Raw genomic sequence first — 19601 nt, 5'->3', positions numbered from 1 at the left:
AATTTTATCATTGGTGGTCACTGCAACATGTGGTATTGGGAAGTCAGAGAACCATTGCTTTATAAGCTTCATAGAAAGGTACACATTCTATCAAGGTTTGGGATTGTGGCCATTGGGTTATGGTTTGGATAAAGAATCAGCATGTGCTGATCAGTGAAGCCTGAAGAATCAGCTGATAATAACAAGTGACTGACATCACTGAAGTGAAACCTTTTATACTTCATGGGGACATGATATGCTCAGCAGCTGTGGTTAAGAAAGAGTTGGGATTAACACCGTTTACTTAAAATATTTGGACAAAAGAAAAACACTTTTACAGGATTGACACATAAAACTGTTTTCCAAGGGTACAAACTACATCTCAAATTGGCAGCCAAACTTGGCACTGTGTACTTGACTTTAGTGGTAATGATTTTAGAGACATGGAAGATTCAAGATTTTTGGCCTGGGGAGTGACTTAGGTTTCACACATTGTGTCAGGGTCTGTGAAGACAGGCCAACATACACCAATGTGAAGGTAATAATGGAGACTCCAGAATATCAGAGAATGCAGGACTATATCCACCACGTACAGTGCTAGGTTTAAAGTCAAGCTGATCTGAACAAATAAGACAAGCTGTGTGCTCCTCAGATGGCAAAGCTGCAGAGGTGGGTTTGTCAAAGCTATTGGAACCAGTGACAATGACAATATGGTGAGGGAGCCTCAGATGTGGGACCTGAGTTAAAGGATCTGGGTTTACACTGCTGGATTTTGGTTTTGCTGAAGTGTGGTTGTTCATATGCCATAAATGCCACTTTCATTTTGAAATAATAAAGTACATAACTTTGTTTGTAACAGGAACCCCCAGTTAAGAAATTTTGACATTTACAGAGATCTTGATCTTTTAATTGTTGGAATTTTTATAAACTAAAGGACTTTTACAATTTTATTGTATTTTATCTGATAATAACATGAAATTTTGAGAAGGAACTTATAGTATGTGGCTTTAAGTAATGTGTTTGCTTGTCGAATTTATAAGGATTGGAGTGTCCTAGTAAGTCTGTCATCCTAATATACCCTAGATTCAAATGAGAATGAAAGCTCATTTGGAAGATTGTTCATATCAGATTCTCCTGGAGAAATATCTATAGAACACTGACAAACTTGAGAGATGCAATTCAAAGGAAAGCTAATTCTAGTCTGCATAAGAAAACTAGCTAAGTATGACCCTGTAATATAAACAAAAATAAATATTTCTTCATGGTTTTGACTCCAGGCCCCTTTGTGAGTTTCTGTCAATTTTGATTTGATGCATTGTGATCATCAAATAAAACAAAATAAATGCCCCACCTATAGTAGTTAGGATGAGATTAGCTTCCATAAGCTTATATGTTTAAATTCCCTGATTCTCAGTGGAACTCTGGAAAAAAACTTAGGTGTGACCAAGTTGGAGAACATGAGGGTTTGTTTGTCCTAAAGGGTATGGGTGACCTCATGCAAGATGATTTTTTCTAGTTCTATCAATTTGCCTGAAAATTTTATGATGTCATCCTTTATTATAGCTGAGTAATACTCCATTGTGAAGATGTACATTTTTTAATGCATTCTTCAATTAAGAGTCATCTATAAAGATTGTTTCCAGTTTCTGGCTATTACAAATAATGCTGCTAGAACATAGTCGAGCAGGTATTCTTGTGGTATGACTGAGCATTGCCAGTAGTACAGCCACTGAAAGCAACAATCAATAAATGGGAACTCCTGAAACCAAAAAGCTTCTGTAAAGAAAAGGATATAGTAAATAAGAGAAAATAACAGCCTACAGAATGGAAAATATCTTTTACCAACCCCACATCTGAGAGAGGGCTGATCTCTAAATTATACAAAGAACTAAAGAAATTAGACATTAAATAATAACAATCCAATTGAAAAATGGGGTACAGATCTAAACAGAGAATTCTCAAGAGAAGAACCTCAAATGATGAAAGACATTTAAGAAATTGCTAAAAATCCTTTGTCATTAGAGGAATTTGAGATACCATTTTATACCTGTCAACATAACTAAAGTCACAAACATTGATGACAGGTTTTGTTTTTTTTGTTTTTTTTGTTTTGTTTTTTAATTTTTTTTTATTGATAAAAGGAGAATAAAGAAAAGAAAGAAAAAAAACAAATTTCCACCTCCTCCCAGCCTCCCATTTCCCTCCCCCTCCTCCCATTCTTCTCCCCCTCCTCCCACCCCTCTCCCTTTCCCCCCACTTTTCTCCCCCTCCCTCTGAAGTCGGGACCACGACGGGTGCACCCACCCACTGAGACAGTGGAGCTGATCTACTGGGAGCTCACCAAGGCCAGCTGGACTGTGACTGAAAAAGCATGGGATAAAACTGGACTCTCTGAACATGGCGAACAATGAGGGCTGATGAGACGCCAAGGACAATGGCACGGGGTTTTGATCCTACTTAATGTGCTGGCTTGGTGGGAGTCTAGCCAGTTTGGATGTTCACCTTCCTAGATATAGACGGAGGGGGGAGGACCTAGGACTTACCACAGGGCAGGGAACCCTGACTGCTCTTTGGACTGATGACAGGTTTTTTTGGAGAGGATGTGGAGAGGTGCAAGCTTATATAGCCACTCTGGAAATCAGTATGGTGATAGCTCAGAAAATTTGGAATCAATCTACCTCAAGACCCAGTAGAGGTCTTGGGTGTAAACCCAAATGATGCTCAATCATGCCAGAAGTATACCTGCTAAACTGTGTTCATAGTAGCATTAAATGTTCTTAAGACTGAAAGACTATTTGGTCCTTTGAAGCTTGGCTAAGAGCATTTTACAGTATATTATGTTCACAAGGCTGAGGAGACAAATAAAGAAGTGTGGTATTTTAACTGAGAGTGGCCAGCTTAGGCTCTTATGTTTGAATATTTGGTCACAAGTTGGCAGAACTCTTTAGGAATGATTAAGAAGTATAACCTTGTTGAAGAAGGTGATATTTGAATTTTCAAAAGCCCAAACTTTCCTAGCTAACTATTTCTCTTCCTAATGTCTGTTGGTGGGATGCAAGATGTCAGCTGCTTGTCCAGGACTATGCAAGCATGCCTGCAGTGCCTGTTCCCTCCGTGATGATCCTCTATTCTAACCACCTGGAATAGAAAGACCCCTATAAAGCATTTCTTCTGTTAGTTTCTTTGGTGAGGATTTCTCTTCAAATCAAGGAACAAAGATTCTTTTCAAGTTGCTTTGGTCATGGTTTTTATCCCAGAGACATAATGGATATGAAACAATGTTTGTGTTCTGCAGAAATGTTTGTACATGCATGTATGCAGTTTGATTCATCCGTTTGTAAGTGCATGGGGGCCAGAAGATGCCAATGGCTATCTTCCTTTTCTATGCTCCATCATTGTTATGACTCCGTAGAATGAAATTTTGATTTGTTCTGTATTAATAATTCCATTTCTTTCTTAACAATTTTATACAAATATTCTTGTATAATACAATCTGATAACTTTTAACTGTAGCGCGCCACAGCGCCGCCATGTTCTCAGGGTCTGGCACTAAGCCCATTGCGGTTTTTGCTATTGTCTGTAGTTGGTAAACAACTTCTGCGCACGCTCGCAGCTGGCCCAAGAGTAATTTGATTCCCACCTATCACTTGCTCACAGGTCTTGCTCACAGGATCACCTCAGTGTGGTCTGAGCCAATCGAGCAATGACACGTTAATAAATTCAGCAATGACACGGCAGCGGCGGACCAGGCGCTGTATATATTCCCCCTGCGCGGACTGGCTTGGGGTCTTTTTGCCTCTATCTAAACTTCAGCCTTCTGTGCTCCAATAAAGCGTGTTCCAAGAAGAATCCTGTTGTGGCGTCTTCTCTGCTGGCGGAGTCATGGCGCCACATTTAACCTTTTCTCCTCTTATTTCTTCCTATCACTTTAAATACACTGCTCTTCACTGCAAATCCCGTTTCTGTTTTCATGTTTGTTTTTTCAGTTTTCTAATATACTGAATTAATTATGCCTAATTGTGTGACTCTGATTTTAGAACTCACACTATATCATGGTGGCCTTATCAGTGAGTATGAAACAGAAGGTAACATCTTACCTTACTCTAAAATCTATTAAGTCACTAGTTCAGAAATGAGGGAGAAGGCCCTGAGAGACCTTACTTGATCTGTTATTGATTATTAGTAGGTTTAATCTTATACAGGAAAAGTGTAATTCTTGTGAAATCATAATTATAATGGTGGTTAAACATTAAAAAATATGCATAATAATATCATTAACTACATCTTAGAAAAACAGGTATTTCTAGTTGATAGATAACTTAAATGTTAGTTTTGTAATCAATTCCTATTAAATTTGTTCATATTGCAGTATCAGTGATGAATTAAAGATTACATACATATGGAATTATATAAATCTTTAAATAACGCAATGGTCACTGAGGAGCAGTTGCTGCATGATTCGGGTGAAATACAATAGTTAATATTAATTTTAGGAAAATAAATATATATGAAAAGTGCATATTTATATGTAAAATATGTACAAAAAGAAATATATGTATATAGTTATACAAACACAATAAATGGTATCTATATCAAGTTTGGAGATGGACTCAACATGAGCTTTAAAGTGAGTCCAGATTGATATAGATATGTAACAAAAACATAGATTACATGTTCAGTTTATACAGTAGACTATGAAAAGTGTGGGAAAGAAATTTCACCATCTTCCTCTTTCTATAGTTATGTCTACTTTTGAAACAATTTCAATTAACTTTCTAGATTATGCTGAAAATAGTTCCTTTAAAATATTTGTTACCAGAAATGTGAAAATTCTTATTTTAAATGTAGTCTATAAAAATCAGAAGGAAACTTTGGTAACATTCTACTATGACAGGGGGAAAAGTGTCATTATCTCTAATGTAGGGCTTAACATATTCGAAGAATCCATTTCCAAGAATCCTGACCCAGAATGCTCCCAGTGTCACCATGTCTTTAATGAAGTGGGAGATGGCAATCAAGAGGAGGAGAAACTCTTATTGCTTATTGTATATTTTAAGAGATAAAGCTATTGAACTTGAAGCTATAAAATTGGTGTGAGCAAATAAGCTGACTTATTCTAACCATTAAATGAAAGAACCTAATTTAGCATGAATAGACTCTGCAGACTGAGAAGTAATAGAAGAGAAATATTTGGAAGTTTTTTTTTTTCCTTCAAAGTTTTAAACTAGGTTGAACCAAGAGTATATTAACCGAGGTCAAAGAAAAGAGAAATTGTCAGCTCTGCTAATTTTGTAGACAGGCCTTTGCTCCCTGAGAGAGCAGCCATCTGGTGAGGAGATTCATCTTATCATATTACAATGCTTTAATTTAGTACCTGGATCAAACGTGTAAAGCTATTGTTAACTGTGATGATTAATAATACTTCTTAAGTCCAATGATGATATGGCAATGATTTACTATGGGGATTGTACTTGTGTGGAATGGAAGAATGAATTATAATATTTATTTTCAAATTAAGAAGTAATGTTTTCTCATGTGTACCCCAAGATGTATATTTGTATATATTTGTGACTACTGAATTAAATATAATTTATTCTTTATACTTTAAATATATAGAATTTTATAGTAAATAAAATCATGGACTGTTTTAGACTTTGCAAAGATTCTAAAATCAGAAGAATTTTCTCAAGATGACTGTAAAAGTAACAAAGGTGGCACATTTTGTTACAAGTAAGTAGGCTATGTTACAATGAAGATAAATATTTTTCTTGGCATGAGGGGCACACATAGTAGGTAGCATATAAAACTTGTATTTCTCTTTATTATTTCCAAATGCATACTCACATAATTTCATGCAGCTATAAGTTGATTTAGTGAAATCTGCTACACTCTTTTCCATTGGTTAAATTCATGATATTTTTCACTCATTTTTAATCACATGGTCAGTAAATTTTTTTGATTTTTTGAAATTTTTAATATATGCATTGAATTTTATAATTGTTCTTTAACAATCTTGTATGATATTATTTGATTTCAATAGAAAAATCTAAATATTAAATTTATTGTTTTAGCTGGGCGGTGGTGGCGCACGCCTTTAATCCCAGCACTTGGGAGGCAGAGGCAGGCGGATCTCTGTGAGTTCCAGACCAGCCTGGTCTACAAGAGCTAGTTCCAGGACAGGCTTCAAAGCCACAGAGAAACCCTGTCTCAAAAAACCAAAAATAAATAAATAAATAAATAAATAAATAGATCATTGTTTCTTTAAAATACGTATTATTTTTCCTTCTTCCTCTATGTCTGTCTTCCCTCACCGAACAATGCTGCTCTGGGTGTTTGTAGATTACCTATGTGTGTGCTAGAACTTGCATGAATGCTTGTGCTATGAGATACATGTCCAGGTTAACAAATTAGTTGTAGGAGTCTATTCTCTCATCCTGCCATATGCAAAGTAAGGTAAGATAGCAAGTTTTCTGACATGCACTTGTATTTCTTCTGGTATCGTATGTTCCTGACTATATCAAATCATAGTTTTTTATATAAAATTCTCTCCAACTCATCTATGAATACCTATGTTCCCAAACTCATCAATATTTTGTAAAATGTTATTATAAAATTAATTAGTATCTATTTTAAAACACATATAAGATGTATACTGACCACTGAAATACAATTAAAAAAATGATCAATGTCTACTTAGTAAGACAGGAAAAGAAAACTTTAAAATGAAATTATTTTTCTTTAAATTATATTGTTATTATTTGTTCACAGTCATTGGTTTTCAAGATTCTATTTCTTCAGAATAATTCATTTTTGCATGCAGTTTGTCTTTTGGTTGAGTGTACAAAACTATGTAATTCTTAGGTTGCTTATGGATTAAGGGACTATGAAGGAATGCAGAGAATGGAATGTTTATTAATGTTTGGTACTGTGATCCAAATATGCAACTATAGAGAAATTGCCATCTAAGCTGCTATGAAACAACATAATTCTACTGGAGTATTCCAATTTTCCTAAGAGTAACAACTCATTAATTCCTCCAATAAACCCCCTAGTTGATCAAATTAGATTTGGAAGGAACCGTGCTATTGGTTTCTCACAGGTTCCTTATCTGGGATGAATAGTCATTTGTTTATTCATCGTGAGGAAAAAGTCTTTACAATAAGATAACATTTTGAATGCATGTGGAGCAATTGGTGCTACAACAAAAAGAACCTACCTCACACTTCCATAAATAAATAGAGTCAAGTGTAAAATGTTTCTGTTTTTAATTTTTTATAAATAGTAATTGCTAAGTATATTCAGAAATCTTAAATCTAAAAGAAAATACACGTCATTTTAACTAATCTATCATTTTCTTAGTAATTTCAAATAATTACTGAGTATATGGAATTTTAGTTAAGCACAAATAAAAGATGGAGTTCTTCTAATTTTAAATTTCTTATATATTAATTCTACTGTCAAAAATATCATGGCTGCTGTGTCACTTGAACACTGCTTAATTGTGAGTCCTTTAGTATTTCCATACGATGCTAATACTGGAAACTCCTAGAGTGAATACTTCTCAGCATACCAGATGGAACACTCATAATAGGTCATATCACCTTTAAATTGCAAAAATGTTTCCAGATGTTCCACATTTTCAACCCTTTGGATTTGTCTTGATATTGTTGTCTGGGCAAGATAAAGAAAGATTGTTAAGGACTATTTACATATCTAACTTATTACCTCTACGTGAAGATCAAAGGGTCATTGTGTGGAATGCAGGGAAAGAGATGAGATTTCTTCACCAAAGTAAATGAAGGCAGAACTGGATTGTTTTTTATAAAGATGATCTATAAAACTTTTCTATTATTATATTAAAATAGAAGATTTAAAATGAAAACCAAGGCAACATTACTTTTGAAAATTAATAGAAAATTTATTTCAGAAGAAAATACAGACTTTGATACATATTTACAAGAATGTCACGAATTTTCCAAACTAAAAACTGGATAAACTTCAAATTTAGTAACATAGGTATCTCATAATACTACTTTTATATTATTGTGAAGCAAGACAATGATCAAGGCAACTAATTAAAAAAGCACCTAATTTTAGAGTTCACAGATCATGAAGGTTAGAACCCAAGACCCATTATGTTAAGAAACATGGTCATAAGCAAATAAACAAGTCACTTGAGCAAAATTCTCTAAATATTGCTAGGGTAAATTTTTGGTGATGCCACTTATTTTATTTATTTCTTCTGATGTAAATTCTCCTTCATCCATATTCCTAAGTACCTGCAATAAAATACATTGATTAACCCAACTAATATTTTAGTGGTACCCTTACTTTGATCTGTTCCTGAACCTCCATGTAAGGTGAGCAGAAATGTTTCATGTCTTCTTAGGAAAAGTATAACACAACACACTACATTTAGATACTTTTTATCTTTTATATAAAATATTGGATTCACAATGTTTCTTGTTCTGGAAACTGTGCAAGAGAAAACATCAATGGTCAAACATCAAATGTGTAGTTACTTATAGAGTTAATGCTATACAGTTTATCTTAGTGTGTTTTAAATAGGAGCAGATTTTCCAATACACATCTGCAGAACTCAAGGTCCTGGAAGCAAACTCAATTAATCAAGTTGTGGTTGGATATGGCCAACTTGCAGTGCACCACTGGTTGCGATGGGAATAAGTTGGGTGTCTTCCCTTGACTTTGCAGCTCTTTCTAAACTTCCCATCATCTTTCACTTTTATGTCTTATTCTTCTTTATTACATTATTGTATCATATACTTGGAATAAACACTATAATTGTTTTGTTATTTTTATATTATTAAAGAAATTGCAATCCTCTATCATTTAAACAAAAAGACTATTATTTACAAATGTACAAAATCCTATTTTAAATGCTGACAATCATAGATGTAGTAACCATGTATAATTAGATACTGTGTTTTCAATATCATAGTTTGGTGTGAGAATCCCTTTGAGTGCAGTGATTACCATTAATGATTAAAGAAACTTCTTTGTACCCTATAGCAAGGCAGAACTCAGGTAGGAAAACTAAGCTGAATGCTGGGAGAAAGGATGCAGAGAAAGAGAAGCCATGGAGTTGCCACCAGAGTGAGATATGCTGAAATCTTGTTGGTAGGCTACAAGCCTCATGGAGATACAGACATTAATGGAGATTGGATAAGTTAAGATGTAAGAGCTAGCCAGAAATATGCTAAAGCTATTGGCCAAACAGTATTGTAAATAATACAGTTTCTGTTTGATTATTTCTGGAGTCTGGGTGTCCGGGAAACAGATAAGTGGGCTTCTTACAACAAGAATTTGTGAATTATACATTATTTTTAACCAACTGAGCAATTACTTAGGAATGCAAATATCTCTGAAACCACTTTTATAAAAGTTTCTTTGTAGAAAATAAAGTAACTGAATATTTTTTCAAACCTTATATATTTATCCATTACTATTCATTCTTGAATTTATCATTAGTTTTTTTTGAACTGCAAGTACTTCATCATATCTTTAACATTGTTGTCTAATTTTGCCTCTCATTTATAATTTCTTATTTTTTATTCTAACCATCTGTTCCTGTAACAGAAGCCAAGAGGCTAAAAATGATTTTATTACTTCAATGGCAATTCCCAAAAGAGATGACCTTGCATAATTGAGTGAGCTTTGCACATATAAGAAAGTTGTGATCTAAGAAGAAAATGAAGCAACTACAAATCAGAGAAACTTGAGCTTTGGTGCCTCAATGAATCCTTCATCAAATTACTAAAGAAGAATATATGAATGAACAATTTTATAATGAAAAGTATCTGGTCATCAAATAGCTGTGAACATTAAGAGCTAGCTCTACATTGAAGAGTTACCTTTTCTTCAGATGAGCAATTTTATAAATCCTCTCTATCTACACCGCAAGCAATAGCCACATCTTGGATATTTATTAAGGGTCCTTATAAAATTATTAAGTCACCAAGATTTAACATTGCTGATTAGAAAATTAGCCTAGGTGCAACATTCAGTAACTTGAGCAGAAATAAAAGTGTGAGCTTGTAAAAAATTTTCAGCATACAGTTTCTCACATAACTTATCACTGGGCCTAAGCCAACAAGGAAACACTTGTCTCAGGGTAAGAACTGACGTCTGCCACACACTGCCTTCAAGAGTGGTGCTTTTTCAACAGAACAGATGGGCCTAATGCAGTTCAAATTTCTGCTCCTTTGTTTCATAGATTTCTATTTAAATTTAAAGTATGAATAGATGTTGATGTGTATATGTATGTTTCTGTCTTTTGTGTAGGGTATCATGTGTACTATTTGTGTACCAATGAAAACAAAACTGTCGAACAATTAAGATCTTGTCAGCCCAGTTTTATTTTTGTCTAATGTCAGACAATTGTTCATTTTTTAGCCACTTGTGTATATGTTGTTGATATAACAGCCACATTAAGAATTTTTAGTAAAACTTCATTCATCTAGAACATATAAAGTTATCCATTTTGGTTCTCATTTCAAGTTTCTCCATGGTACTATCACATATTTCTAAGACATATCATGCCTTTTATAACAAATTATTATATGACATTATTTCCCCTTTAATTTAGGTAACTAATTCATTGTCGTGAATCAATAGAATTAGTGGAGACATCTGTTCTGAGCCTTGGTTTTGATTTTATATCACTTTAAGACTAGAGAAATCTAATGCTTTTAGATAAAGGAAGGAGACTTTTTCCTCATCTTTACATATAAACATAGGTTAGTAATATTTCAAAAATAAGACTTGGTTAATGAATGGTTATGAAATACCCATTACGTTCTTTAAAAATAATGTGCCATATTTAATGATCACCTTGTAGATGTCTTAATTTGATATAGTGTGATTCAATTCTCAATTCAGATAAGAAATAGTATAATCTTTAGGATGTGTAACTATAATTTTAGTGTTATTTAAATTCCATTTTATTGTGATGATAGTTTATAATTATGTATTTATGTCATTGTAAAAGTGATTATTAAACAATGAAATAAACAAAAATTTGAGTCAATTATGAGTAAATATAAAACCATACATAAATTTACTTTTTCAAATATAATAACCCTGTAATGTAGAAAAGATGCATCTTCATTTTGACAGGTCACTTTACCCATCCTAAAGTTTCTTATGTACAATGTAAATCATTGATGTAAATTTTGCAATGATCACTGTTATATTTAACAATATTATATATATATATATATATATATATATATATATATTCATTTGTACATTATAGTCATATAGCTGTGCAAGTGATGACATATTAGGTCTCAACGTTTTTTAAATTATATTAAGCATCTATGTTTAGTAAGTAATATGTATCTTCTTCATTTTCAGTTTTTACAAATAATTTGGCATCTATTTTATTCTCTCAAATTTTAATAAAGCAATATTTGTAGGTTATAATATCCATGAAGGACACTCTGAACCCTTCATTTATTCTGAATTCTATAATTTGAAATAGTTGGAAACAAAAATTTCTAATATTCAACTTAAATTTCTTTTTTCACAATAAACTATTTATTTACTTTATTCAAATTTGAACAGATGATTGTGACATTATTAGCTTGCAGGAATTACTATTGTATTTGCAGAATGTATAGTTCTAATTCTATGCAAACAATTTGCAAAATGTCCTGAATTTAGACAGATATGTTTCTATTTGTTCACTTTTTACTATCATAAAACCAAGTTTCATAGACAAATAAGTGAAATAATTTAATAATTATTTATAGTAAAGTAGTTCTTAACAAAATGATTCTGATATTATTTTTAGGTTGTCTATCTGACTACATCTGAGATTTCCTGTAACCCAAGGATGGGAAGGTACACATGTGAGGGATTTTTGTTTAATTTGAAGTGGGAAGGTTCATTTTGCTCTGGATCTTTGAGATAGAAAAACACACCTTCAATCCAGATCATGATGTGGAAAATCATACCTTTATTGCAGATATTTTGAGCTAAAAATCTGCCTTCATTCTGGGCCAACTCTTGTATTCTAGATAAATATAGACATGGAATAAGAAAGCTTTTGTTCTTTGCCTACCTGCCACATCCTTGTTAGCCAGTCCATTGTTTCACTACATTCAATACTACTTCTCTGCTTTTCCAGAATATACTGAAGACCATCAAGACAAGTTTCATGGACTGAACAACTGCCAGATACTTGGACTTTCCATTCATAGACAGTCATTATTGGATGAGCTGCATTACAGCTTGTAAATCATTGTAATAAACACACTATGTATACTCTGTGTGTGTGTATACATATACATTAAAAGAGAAAGACATAGACCAAAAGATTCATTCTACCAGTTCTGTTTCTCTAGAGAACACTGACTCATAAAATGACGCAGTAGAAATCTTACAATTATCAAAAAAAAAAAAACAATAATTAGTATAGGAGATTATATATATTAAATATTTAGGAGAAAATATCTACAGAAGACACAAATAGCAATCAATATTTGGCTAATGCAGTGTTTATATTTTCAAGAATATTTTCTTTTATTGGCATATTTCAGTAGGTAACTTTGGTTCAGGAATTAATATAACTATGTCAAAGGAAATTTACACTTACTGTGTAATTATAGTTCTAGACTACCTCAATATTCCCATTATGTTTGTATACAGTCTATTTAACATTCTCAAATGCTGCATGAATAATCTTAGCATCATATGCTAGATTTAGGGCAGGAGATATAGTGAATGGAAAAGTGCATCTCAGTCGGGGAAAGAAATTCCACTTCCAACATCAGGAGAAGGTTTTGCTTAAGCTTACACCTAAGAAAATCCTTTTTTTTTTCTTACATCCTTCTACCATTTTATTTTATTTACTGTTCCTCTTTCTTTTTTATTATTTATTTATTTATTAAAGATTTCTGCCTCCTCCCCGCCACCGCCTCCCATTTCCCTCCCCCTCCCCCAATCAACTCCCCTTCTCTCATCAGCCCAAAGAGCAGTCAGGGTTCCCTGCCCTGTGGAAAGTTCAAGGACCACACACCTCCTTCCAGGTCTAGTAAAGTGAGCATCCAAACTGCCTAGGCTCCCATAAAGCCAGTAAGTGCAGTAGGATCGAAACCCAGTGCCATTGTTCTTGACTCCTCAGCAGTCCTCATTGTTCTAGCGGGAACTCACCAAGGCCAGCTGGACTGGGTCTGAAAAAGCATGGGATAAAACCGGACTCGCTGAACATAGCGGACAGTGAGGACTGCTGAGAAGTCAAGAAAATCCTTTTTATGAAAAAACACACACACAAAAAAAATGTTCTTTCAAGCATATGTATTCAGGAGAGGTTATTCCTTTAAATAAAATATGTTGTGTAAATTCTTTTTTTGTTGCTTTTATGAAACATCATCACCAAGGCAACTTATAGAAGTCAGATTTTGTTGGGGCTTACAGACCCTGCGTCTTAAGAGGTCGCTGGGGTGGGGAATCACCGCAGAAGCAAGTGTGGTGACAGCAACAAAGCACTGAGAACTCACACCTTTGATCAAGGAGAAGGAAGCGAGAGGGAGTGGAAGGGTTAGAGACTCACGTGTTTGTTAAGCTTAATTAATGATTTAACTTTTGCTGGGTAGGAATGAAAAATACTCATTAAAAGAACTATTTACAAAGATGACATAAACTATCTAAACTAGATTGAAACAGTGATTGCTACAATGCATTGAGGTGGTCTATTGATGAAGCTCAGTGGTAATGGACCAGTTTAACATGTCCAAGACAGGAATTCATGTATAGTACTAAGAATCTAAAAATTTCTTTCTCCTAATTTCCTGGTCTCCCTTGTGTTTTAGTCTTAAAATATTGTTTTTCCTGAAGAATTTTTCCTGAAATTTTATAAAAGTGTTCTTCTGATATTGTCCTCTAGTTGTCTTCTGATTTTAGAAAGACATGCTAGATATCTTGTCTTCTTGCTCTCCCTGTTCCTCATCCATGTAAGTTGTCTTTAGTTTCAACAGTGTTAGCAGAACGTTTCAATTGTGCCAGTCCCAAGAGAGAGGACAGGTGCCAAAGTCAGCATGACCAACAACAACAAAAATCGTGAGAAAGTAAATCTTACTTCTTTAACCTCAATGTATGTAGAATATAACGTACAGATAAAGCCATTACTGAGTAACTGAAAAACACAAGCTAAAGATTTTTTTTTTCATTTTCAGATTTATCCTATAGCTTTTTCTTCATTAAATCATGTTCTTGGTAGTATAACTCAAGGGAAAAGAGTTTCCTCTTATGTTCAAGACTTGTTCCTCATCAACAAAATTAAATAAGTAGTATAAACTTCCAAAGGTAAGATTGATATTTTAGGCAAAGTACCTAAAGAGCTTAAGAGTTGAACATTTGCCTGTCTTAAGTAGTTTTTGTAAATGTGTGATCACTCACTATTAGTATTCTCACTTCAGTTAATTTGCCTTAAATGATATAATTTTGTGAAATAACGTATTTGCATACATCACAAATAAGCACAATAGTAATAAAATTGAAAAAAACTTTTTCTCTCTGAATCACTATCATTTCAAGAATTTTATCTGATGAACAAGAAGCAGAAAAATATGAGACTTCAGAAGCGGCCTGGAAATTAATGTAGCACATTATCATATTTTTTTCATAAAAACAAAATTCTAGATGCAAATTCAAAGAAAGTAAGTACCCTCAATTTAAATATACATTTAAAATTATGTACTTAAATAATTGAATTACATAGTAGATATCCTGTGTTTTATATTGCAAAATACTTACCTAGAACAGAGTAGTGGAAATAAGTTGGAATTTGCACATTTTTCTTGCTGGGTAAATTAAAAAGTTTGGGCCTCAATCATTTGGCTTTCTCATTAGGTTTAAAAAGCAAACAAATGAGTGAAAAATATCACCTAGACTGTCTTAATGGTTCAAAGAGATAATGTACACTTTCCCGACAAGGGAAATGTTCTGAAATCTATTTGGAGTCTAAAACTCTCTTGTGTTATTATGATCTATAAACCTTGAAAAATGTGGGAGAACTTATCCAAGTGATTTCTACAGATTCCCCTTATGGTTGCTTACTTGAGACTCATTTTTGTCCCAAACCATCACTCTTATGCAACCTTGTATCAGGTATGTTGAAGGTAAAAAAAAGTCATCTTGATATTCTTATCATGTCTTAAAATAAATAAATGTCATGGCTTCACTTTAAAAAGACCAGTTTTTCAAGTAGTAAAACATAAAGCTAGAAATTTATCTTAGGATCTGCCCACTATCTTTTCCCATTATTTCTCGAGAAGCTCTTTGTCTTGACCACTATGTGTTCCTCTTCTTTTTGTCTTGAGCTTGTGTCTAAACCTCTGAGACGGCTCTCCTCTATTTTGTGTGGTTTTCATGTGATAGGGCACTTTTCAACCATCAGCTCTTTCTGCTCTTTACTCCCTCTGCGTTTCCTCAAGGCAGTTATCCCACTTGACAAAAGACATATTTTCCATTTATGGTACTTGCCCCAACCTGGTCTTAAGCTTCATAAAAGCAAAGTGATTGTCTAGTTTGATTCATAGCTCTTCCCCAGTGCTAATACACTGTCTGGCCTTTACTGAAGAAATGAATGGATTTTCTGCTTAAGGTCCTGCCCAAAAATGTCATACCAGCTCATTGCCCTAGTTCTCAATATTGTTTTATTAAAGTAACTAAGTAATATCAACAACAACAAATTGTTTTATATGTGAGTACAGGTCTAATTATTATAGTACTATTATAATTTTAAAGGTGGAAAAGAATATACTTAATGTACCATAATTAATTAAAACCCAGAGACAGATATTAGTGTTCAAGCTGAAGATCAGAAAAGCAAAGCAACCAAGACACTAGAGAATTCTTACCTATACCAAGGCTCAGACAAAGCGGTAATCCTGTCCTCAAAGTGAGTGTAGACTGCAATCCTTTCTACCAAACTTCAGAATGCAGACTGAGACCCTGAACTCCTTTGTCCTACCATTTTATGTTCCTCTCTAGTGCTGGGATTAAAGGCATGCACCAATACTGCCTGGATAGCTAACATGGCTGCTCAGAATAAAGCTGTCTGCCACCACTGCCTGGCCAGTAAGGTTGAGAAAGGGGAAATTAATTAACAAATAAATATTAAAATATATGTTTAGAAGTGATGGCTAAAACTGCACATGAACTTTATGCTACCTAGAATATAAGAGAATTATCTGAACAAATCTGTGAGAAATTATTTTGAATAAGTTAATTATATTAAGGAGATTCATTCTAACATGGGCAGCATCATTCATGGCTAGGGTCCCAGATTGCGTCAAAACAAGAAACTTTCTGAACACTATTATTTCTTGTTCTTTGCTCCCTGACTGGTTGTTTAATATGACCTGGCAGTCCCATATCCCCAGACATCCATATCATAATGGAAATATTTTCAAATGGTGAGTCAAAATGAACTCTTCCTCTTTTAGCCAGGTGTTTGTCATAACAATAGAAAAAATAGTAAACACAGGGAAAATTTAATAGATATGTAGGTACAAATATTAGTTTATTTCCTGCCTTGTGACTGATTTTATTGCTATTGGAAAGTGGTGTAATCTCTTTTTAAAGAGTTGGGCTAATGGAAGCTATATCCCATATCTTTGATAATATAATGGTATAACTATTATGATCTGAAGCTAGAAATGAATGCTATGACATTTCTGCTGGAATACCTGCTCTTTATGTGGTAGTAACTTGGAGACAGTGGAGCCTGGATTGCTAAGGTGAGTCACTGGGACAGTCCTCTCAATGCTATACCTCTACTCCATTTCTGTTCCGAGTCTATGTTTTGATTTACCACTCAAGACAAAGCAACCTCAACACTCACCTTTACCTCAATGATATATCATGTCTCCTGAAACTCTGTACCAAAATGTATCTGTTCTTTATTAACTAGATTTTGTAAGCTATGTAGTCATAGTGACCTAATTAGGTAATTGGAGGTAAAATTTCCTCCATTTTTATCTTTTCCTTCGTAGTCTAGAAGAGGAGGTTATTTAGGTTACAGAGATCAGGGAATAAAAATCATGGAGATCACACTAGACTCCTCCATATCAATGATGCTTCTTGGCATCTGAATGGAAACATTAAGAAAACCCTTAAATATTAAGGTCTATGATTCAGTAATGTTTCAATTCAGGACAGTAGTGAAGGGAATGTGTGAGTGTAAATATATACTTTCTTCACCTGATGAACTTCAGACTTTAAGTATGGCTAAAGTAGATACATCTGTCCACAGTTTGTGAACTTGATGTGAAAGAACATAGATTAAAAGAGCAATTACTTCAGAACCATGGAAACAATTAGAGCCATGTGGCCTCAATACATTTAAATCCTTTCAATTACAAAATATACTCAGTTATTCTCAGTTATTCCCCTACCTTTTTAACAAATAAAATATTAGAATAAAATAAAATTAAAATTTATTTTCTTTTATAATGCAAAATAATTGGCTTTTAAAAATCTTATAGTGTATTAAAACAGCTATTATAGTGTGAATATAAATTACTGGCAATGCACAGACACACTATGAACATAAACTAAAGCAAGAGTGACTACTAGATCTATAATTTAATAAAACCAGCTATTTTCTTTATTAAATGTTAGATCAGCATATTGCAGAAATAAGAGGGTGCTTATTTTAAGGTTAGAATTTAAGACATTCAAAAATATCTAAATCAACTTCGCATATTATTGTATTTTAAATACTTTTGAAAGAAAAATTAATTTCAAAATAGGGAACAATTTTACTCAATTTTTTTATAGTTTAAATCTGAGAAAAAATAATTTTCAATAATATTTTAAAAGTCATCCTGACCTTCTCCTTTAATTTTCTCTGATTTGTTGTAAACTATTTTCCTTAATAATGAAAGAAAAAATATTCCTCTTAAAGATGCAAGAAATAGGAAGAATGTTGTGCAGTGATGGCCCATACCTTTAATTTTAGCACTCGGGAGGCAGAGGCAGGTGACTCTCGGTGAGTTTGAGGCCAGTCTGGTCTACAAGAGCTATTTCCAGGACAGGCCCCAAAGCTACAGAGAAACCCTATCTCTAAAAACAAAAACAAACAAACAAAAAAACAACAACAAAAAAGAATTCCTTAATAAAGGAAAGATCAAGACTGAGAGAAATTATCTAAACTAACCCTGAAAATTACAGAGCTCAAGGAAGGATAGAAGCATTGGCTACTACTTACCTAAAACCATGTCCTCAAGGGCTGGAATTAATATACTAACATGTAAGGAAATTCATAGAAACATATACAAACATATAGAAATATAACAAGTGAATATAAAGCATTTTTCCCTGGGTACTAAAGTATCACTGTATTCATTTATACAGTGATATATTACCAAGTACATCAGCTAGGTCAACATAAGATACAGATAGTTTTATAAATTTTCATATGATATACAAGCTTTGTAAAAGAGTATGTGCAGAAACATATAGAGTTGATTTTACTATGTAAGTGTTAAGGATTACCATGGAATAGGCATACACACCCATGCAAGTTACTACATTGAGCAGATAACTGCCCCCTGAAAGGATTCATGATAAAGGAAGTATTATTTTGGTAATTGAATATGAGGCACTAGAAACCCTTCTATGATTACACTGCACTCTTTAAAAAATTATCTCTCATATATTGGGTCCCTACTGCAGATTCCCCTCCTTCCTTTTCTTTGAGTCTTTTCTACTCATCTTCCCTTTCCTCCAATTCCATTCTTCCTTCATCTCCCCTCAGGAAAAAAAAAAAGCAGACCCCTCAGGGACGTCAACCCACAATGACATAATAAGCTATTATAAGACCAAGCACATAGCATTACATCAGGTGATGTGGTAATCTAGCAGGACAGAGGGAGTCCCATTGTAGGGATAAGTCCCGCCACTTAGGGGGCGTGTTCGCCTCGGGCTAATGTTTGCCTATAAATTTGGCAAGCATGCTCCCAGCTGCTGCTTCTGCTTTCCTGGTCTCCACAGGAATGGTGGTTCTGTAAGTCTATTTTGCCATTAAAGCTGTATATATATTTTTACAATGTGTCTGCATTTGTTTACACCTTTACATCCCATAAGTAGGCAAGAGTCAGTGACTGGCCTCCCATTCCCACTGTTCAGAATCCCAGAATCCCACGAGAGAATAAGCTATTCAGCAACAATATAGGCATAGGGCCTAGGTCTGGCCCATACAGGCTCCGCAATCTCTGCGAGCACCCATGAGTACCGGGCCATGTTCTCATGGTGTCATGGACCCTTCTGGTTCATCTGGTCCTTCCTCCACTCCTAAGCAGAATCCCCTGGGCTTCGCCTAATATTTGGTTGTGGGACTCTGCATGTCTTCCGATCTGTTGGTGGGTGAAGTCTCTCTGGTCTCTTTAATAAGGATTTTTGAAAGATTTTGCTATGCTTTGTTCTCAAAACACTTTGCATCTAAGACAAGCTAGCTGTACATCAAACGTTTTTTAGCTGACTTGGTGCCTGCTTACAGAAGATGGTCAGTTTAGGTTACAGGACCCCAGTACCTTGTCAGAGTTACTCTGATAAATTCCATTGTACTAGGTTTCCACTTTGCTCATGGAATG

The sequence above is a fragment of the Microtus pennsylvanicus genome, chromosome 1 (assembly GCF_037038515.1).
Source record: "Microtus pennsylvanicus isolate mMicPen1 chromosome 1, mMicPen1.hap1, whole genome shotgun sequence".
Classification (NCBI taxonomy): domain Eukaryota; kingdom Metazoa; phylum Chordata; class Mammalia; order Rodentia; family Cricetidae; genus Microtus; species Microtus pennsylvanicus.
The sequence above is the reverse complement of the archived record's forward strand: the minus strand, read 5'-3'. Positions refer to the sequence as shown.